A 6710-nucleotide genomic window follows, 5' to 3' on the forward strand; every position below is an offset into this window, starting at 1 on the left:
CTCTCCCACATATAGCTCAGGGCCAGACCAGAGAGGAAGAGAAGCAAAGAGCTCTGAGGAGGTTTCATCTACCCTTGAAGTAGATTTCATGACCAGCCCTCTGAAGTGTCATCCATTAGCAGGATGCTGAATCTCAAAACACAGCCTGTCCCCATCTGACCTACTGCTGAGCAATACACGGCCAGGGACTGAGGAGAGGGGGACACGGCCAACACTGCATCACACAAGAGGGCAAGAAGCACACAGGGAGAAAGCAACTACAAGCACCTCTCGTCTAACCGATGCAGTCAGGACCGAGTCTGATTTGCAGATGTGAGGTTCAAAAAGAGAGAAAGAAAAAGAGAAGATCTTTCGATAGGTGTGCTTTGCTGTGCTGGGTGACCAGATCCCTCCGGCACCATCCCAGGAGGAGAGGACCACCAGACTGAACTGGCCACTGCTCTGCTCCAGCCCCGCACTTCGCATGCAAGTGATGGAGGGAAGCAGAGTGCCCCAGTTACCATGGCACCCCTGACAGCAGCCCTCCAAGCCTTCCACTAATGAGTTGGGAGTCTGATGTTTACATACTTAGTTTAAAAGTATAATGATTTAGGAGTCGGCAAGATTACATCAGAGTAAGAGAGAAGCATTTCGCCTCAAGGCTTTCCTTAGAAATTAGACATATCACTTTTAAATATGCCCACTAGCGTTTTAGTGTACCTTTCAGATGTTTCTCAATGCTCAAAGCATTTCAAAAGCACAGGAAGAGGAAAATGCAGGTCTTCAACATCTAGACTATAGGAGGAAGGAGGAAGGTTGTTGTCCCCAAGGAAATGGTTTAGAGCTAATATTTGGAATCACTTCATAGCTCAGACTTTCTAATAAGACACATGCAATAAAGGCTCCTAAATCTCCATGCCTTTTGATTGATAAAGTAGGAGCATCCCTGGGCAGAATAAGGACAGCAGCAAACATGCTTTAAATTAAAGGGAAAGCAAGCTGGGCAAGATGTGACCCAAATAGCAAGTGGCAGTGTACAGGCAGCGTTTCTTGTCCAAGCCTCAGGGAATTCACCAGGCACTGTTCAAACATGCACTGCAGCTCCAGCACTACACAGGGGCCCCAGAACAAGAGACACAGACAATATCATAGTCACAACTTTTTGCTCAATAGCTCTTACAGTAGCTGAGCCAGACAGACAAAACAGGGACCAAGCAGAAGCAGCTAAAATTGCGGTTATAGCTGATGTTGCTTAAATGTCTAATTGTCACCATTACATGACTTCAACTTTTTATAAATAACTTTCCCATAATTATTTCAATGTTTTTGGCCTAATTCCAGTGAAGGCTTTAATGGGACTCATTCTGACAAGATACAGGATATCGTCCCAATAGAATCCCATTTGGATATGGGCCACCTGCAATTACCAATGAGCAGAGCTGCGCAAGATTAAAAGCCCAGGCAGTATAATTTCTACCTTGTGTCCCAGGCTCTGTGGATTTGTTACTCATCCAGCCTGTCCATCTGGGGAGCAAACAGCATGTACTCTTTGATGAGAAACTCTGGCCAACCGACCAGCTGTGAAAAAATAGATTACTCCTGTCATTTTTTTTCTCCTAGGTAATTTGCTGAGAGTAAAACTATAATTTCTTTGAAGGTTTGCAGTTTAAAGAAGATCCAAGGGATGCCGCTTATTTATATTTAAAGTCCACCACACTTTTATTTGCTAAATCCAATTTTGAAGAGATCTCACCGATGGAACAGTTTGCCCTGTCATTTGGGACACTAGAATGTGAATTTTTATTATTCAGAGTACTGTCAAAACCACAATGGCTGTTAAAGGGAAAAAGTTCCTTATAGATGCACTACTGCACTCTACGAGAGAAAGCAGACATTATTAAAAAGGTATTTAGAAAATGATGAGGAAAAAAGTCCCATGTTCCTGCTGCACCCGGGCAAGTGGACAGACTGATCTTTGCTTGTTCAAGAGACTTTTGTGCAAAATTCCACGGAGGTTCTGAAGTTTTAAGTTAAGAACAGGTCAGTGACCTAGAACTGCTCTTAAAAGGCAGATTGCAAGTGACAGACTAAACGGCATTAGAGTAGGAAAATTATACTTTTTGGCTTATATTCAGTTGTAGCTGCAGGTCTAAGAGTAGCTCAGACATCATGCTTGCTAACAGACTTACTGCGAGAGCAGCACAGGGGTTTGCTGTCCCTGCTAAGACTTTCCCTAGGAAACATCACAAAAGGCTGCCATAAATCCCATCTTTCCTGTGATAGTGAGAATCCAAGAAGGTCCAGACAGTGCTGTGGGTTTTAAAGAGATATGTGGGTATACAAGAGATCTCTGCTATGTGCTTTTTAGACCTTGGATCCAATGAGACAAGACTACTATGCACGGTAAGGCTACTCATCTGAAAGCCACCTTTAACATGTTGTCCCAACTACCAAGTGATTTTAGGAAGTTATTGGTGATTAGCACATCATCACGACTGAGCAGCTGTCTTAAACTTTAACAACCACTTGTTATGTATAGATTTAGGTCTATCAATGCAAGAATCACCCTTTCAGGGACACTAGTTCTGTGCATGTAAATCATGTCATGCCACTCCAGAGCAGCTAATATAGTGTGACCCCAAACTACATCATGAGAAGTAAAATGCTTTTATATCATCCTGTCACTCCCCACCACCTGCCACAGTTCTAAAATTAAGAAGTAAGCCCTATTACTTCTTTTTAATACCTAAAGGCATATAAAAATCACAAAACAGTATTCTTAAATAGAGAGAATAAAGTTCTCCTTCATGATTGCCCCATTATCTCTGCTCCACATGGTATAAATACCCTTCCTTTCCATGCATGTTGCACTTTCTACACCAGGTAAGAGATGGATCTCGGTAATTATGAGTAGAGAGAAGCCACAACAGGAGAATCAGCACTCGCTGTGTGTGATGCAGCAATTGCTAACCTGACCTGACTGGCAGAGGTTATGCACAAGGTATGACTCTGGTGCTGTCTGGTGCCTCTGACTTTAAGCACTAAACTCCCCCAGATGACTGAGAGCTAGTCAGAACAGCATCCTCAATGTTAAAAGGAGAGAGAAGAACAGATGTGTTCTCCTGATTGAGAAAAATCTCTGATAACAGCTGAGCTGTCAAAAGGAGATGATGGAAGGGAACCCGCACTACAAACAACTGCACAGATTACTTACTCCTATGATGTCAAAGACAGAATATCTCAGGGGACAGCACTTATCCAGTATGTGCAGTACTAAAACATTGAGATGTGCTTCAACAGAGATGACCTCAAGAAATTACACTGCTTCCCATTCTCGTATTCAAAATTACCTTTGATCTAAAGAAATAAGAGAAACATGCCAAAAAGCAAAATTTCTTATCTTGCCTTTAGCATTTGTATGTTTCAATTTATCATAAAGAAAAACAATCACAAGAAAATTCTTGGTGGCTTATGAGTACAGATGAAGTCAGATGGACCAGTTCACCTTGTAAGACTCACCCAGTCTTGATTCAAGTAAACTTTCAATAGAGATACCAGTGAAAAACACCTACCAATGACTTCAAAATTAGTGGTAAGGAGTTTACTATTTTGAAACACTTCTCACTCCAAACAGTTACCCCATTCTTCTAGTTTTCCATCGATGTATAAAAGCAGCATGGATGCACCCAAAGATATGTATTGCAGTAGTTAAGTTCAACATTCAGCCTTTCTTCAGTGTCCTTTCTTTCACAGCACCCATGGGAAAAGAGTTCTAAAAATCAGCACAAATCCTAAAGTTTCTTGCTTTATTGGCCTGAAACACTATGGTCAGTCTGTTCTAAATTCCCACACGTTACCCACACCGAGTCATGCATATGATAGAGTGGATTGTTCCCTACATGGAGGCTGATACTTGTGTAAATCATGTCAATCAGGCTGAAGTCAGTCAGCTACACACCGACTATGCTGATGTATTCCAGTAGAAACATTCACCCAAGGCCTTATTTGCTATTTTCACAAAATGCTTGTTTCTAAAAGGTTTTTTAAAACGTTAGGTACAGTAAACACAACCTCTGCTTCAAAATGCACCTAGAACAGTCATGCTCAGACCAGTTTCACGCTCAATTAAATCCAAAAGTACCTATAGATGAAGGGTTCCTCTCAACTTTAGAAACTCTGTTAGTACAGTTAGTTATTCTCTTCAGAAAACGTTATCTTCAGGTCAATACAATCCAAACGCATGCTTTCTTAGGTACATATTAACAAGTAGTCATTCCAATAGAAGTCTGTCCAAATCAGGGTTTATGGCAATTAAAAAAAACAAGATCATGTATGTAGATGAAGTGGGGTTTTTTGTATCATGTATCACCAAAATTCACATCACTGACCATTTAATTATAGAGAAATATATACCACAATATACACACACAGATGGATAAATATTTGAAATATATATATGCATATAGGAGATATTTGTATATTCTACCTAAAATTTCAAGTGTATTCTAATAAATTATTTATTACAACTAGAAGACAGACTATTTTCCGGTCATGATACAGGCAGCTGTGGTGAACATTATGAAATACTGACTCAATATACATTTGTTTTCTTTTGACTGCACTGAAATCTGTCTAGTTGTGATTATCTCCACTACAAAGACAGGCTGACACTGGATCAGGAGCCATTTAAGCCTAAAAAATTAGTCTCTACCAAGCCTGTGCACAGGAGTAAGTTTCACATAATGAAGGCAACACGATTCAACTGCGCAAGGCTGTGTTTTAAGTAAAATGGACAGAAGGCAACATGCCCAAAACCTACAGTATTCTGCTGCTACATGAAACAGGAGATATTTAGCCAAATATTCTGCTGGCATGTGTCCACTGACTTGGAGTCAGTCATAGCAGTACAGAATCTAACAATTAACAATATTCATACACATAGAAATACACCGACATGAATACGCATGCACACACACACAAGCTTATTCCTCACACAGTTCCCAGATTAGTCGTCTTGTGGGTACAAAAAGATACATGCTCATATTTTATACAGTACATTTGAAGTCTGAGCTACAATGAGATTCCTGCATGTAAACGTATGGGTACATTTCCTCTGAGTGGAGAGGTATGTCAGGAGAATATGAATTCACAGCCAGATCTGTAGCAGCCACCCCCGAGATAACCCCAGAGGCAGTTCCAGGGCCAGCTGTTCTGAGTTCACAAAGAATTCAGGCAATAAGCCAGAGCCAAGCCCAGATGCTGCTACTGGGAACTTTCCAAAGCTTTACATCTGGATCCCGCTTCTGCCAAATGCCCCATCTGCCTGTGAGGTGATAAATTCTACCTCTCAGAGGACAAGTAGCAAGAGAACACAGCAGGGAAAGGGAGCAACAATGCCATCAAATCGATGAGACAGTTAACACTTGGTTGGGACTTAAAGTATTTTCTCAGTATCATCCTGTTCCACATTCCTATACCAGCCTTCCAAAGAAAGCCCAAAGTACTGCTTTTCCATAGCTTTCAACTAGTGGGCACTTGATATCCAGAAGTCCTAAAGCAACAAGGCGCATGCCAAGTGTGCAAGTACAATCCAAATGGTTTGTGGCTGGATGGCGGGGAATATCCAAAACAAGATATCAAAAGGCGGCTCAGGTACATCTGAAGAGCATAATGCGAAGAAAACTGAGCCCCAGCATAGAAGTATCAATATATGAGGCTGCCAAGGGGCAGGACTGTCCTTGAAAAGGGTTGTAGGTTTTTAGAATATGGGTTTTAAAAAGATAGAATGTTCAGGAGACATAGTACTGCTAGAGTATACTGCTATCCAAGAGCATATCAGAATACATTTAAAGAAAAAAACACTATGCAGGAACAAAATATGCATCTACCAGTGGGGCAACACATCAGATTTTTGCAATTGAGGCCAATATCCCAGCAGCACAAGAGGAAGAATTCAGCCCATGAGAAGTCACAGAGGACATTCTGTATCTGGAACTGTACAGCGAGGAGAGATTAAAAAATAATACTATGAAAACAGTTTTATGTGCTTTAGGGTTTCTATTGCACCCCTTTTTGGCACCTTCTCCTCCAAAACTGGCAGTAGCTCAAATCCCTCTGAATTTCACAGAATTGTCAGCTTTTCCTTCATACCAAATTGCAGAAAACTCAGCTTGGGGTGGGATCCTCAGTGAAAAGAGCTTCTCTGAAAAAAACTAAAAATCCATAGCAGCATATAGCTCAAAGCCTTTGTAGCATCCCTATTGTTAAACAGCAATGGTTTGTACACCACCCTAGAAAACTGCAATTATTTTTCAATAGGGCTAAGCATTTGAGGAAAGTTTACATGGCATCCACGCTTAAAAAAGGAATTAAGGGCCAAAATAGAAAACTACAGAGCTGCAGCGCAGGCAAAGATCCTAAACTCAGCGATAAGGCAAAGAACAGAGGGCTATTCAGACAGGCTACACAGCGAATGGTCCAAGAGGATTTCTAAAGGGGAGGTCATGCTCAGCAGAGCTTTTGTGAGCACAACAATGAAAAGCTGTCAGGACTGAAGCTAGAAATACAAGGTACTTGACTCCATGAATGCTTTTTATACAGTCTTATATAACACTACTATATAGAGATGAATAACTATAGCAATGATGGCACAATTCATAGACAGGAAAATGAGCTCAGTTCTACATCTAAGGTCAGTGATCAGCAATACATAGATTTGGAAAGGATAGAGA

At 41.1% G+C, this 6710-nt stretch overlaps 1 long non-coding RNA gene across 1 annotated transcript; it reads right to left on the minus strand.

Annotated features, from left to right (window-relative positions):
- Positions 1-442: 442 nt before the first annotated feature.
- Positions 443-5960, minus strand: LOC115614490. Its single transcript, XR_003993736.1, has 3 exons — positions 5868-5960; positions 1457-1557; positions 443-925 (listed from the first exon to the last, which is right to left on the minus strand). It is a non-coding gene; the product is annotated as an uncharacterized LOC115614490 (long non-coding RNA).
- Positions 5961-6710: the final 750 nt, after the last annotated feature.

Source organism: Strigops habroptila, chromosome 11 (assembly GCF_004027225.2).
Source record: "Strigops habroptila isolate Jane chromosome 11, bStrHab1.2.pri, whole genome shotgun sequence".
In the NCBI taxonomy this organism is placed as follows: domain Eukaryota; kingdom Metazoa; phylum Chordata; class Aves; order Psittaciformes; family Psittacidae; genus Strigops; species Strigops habroptila.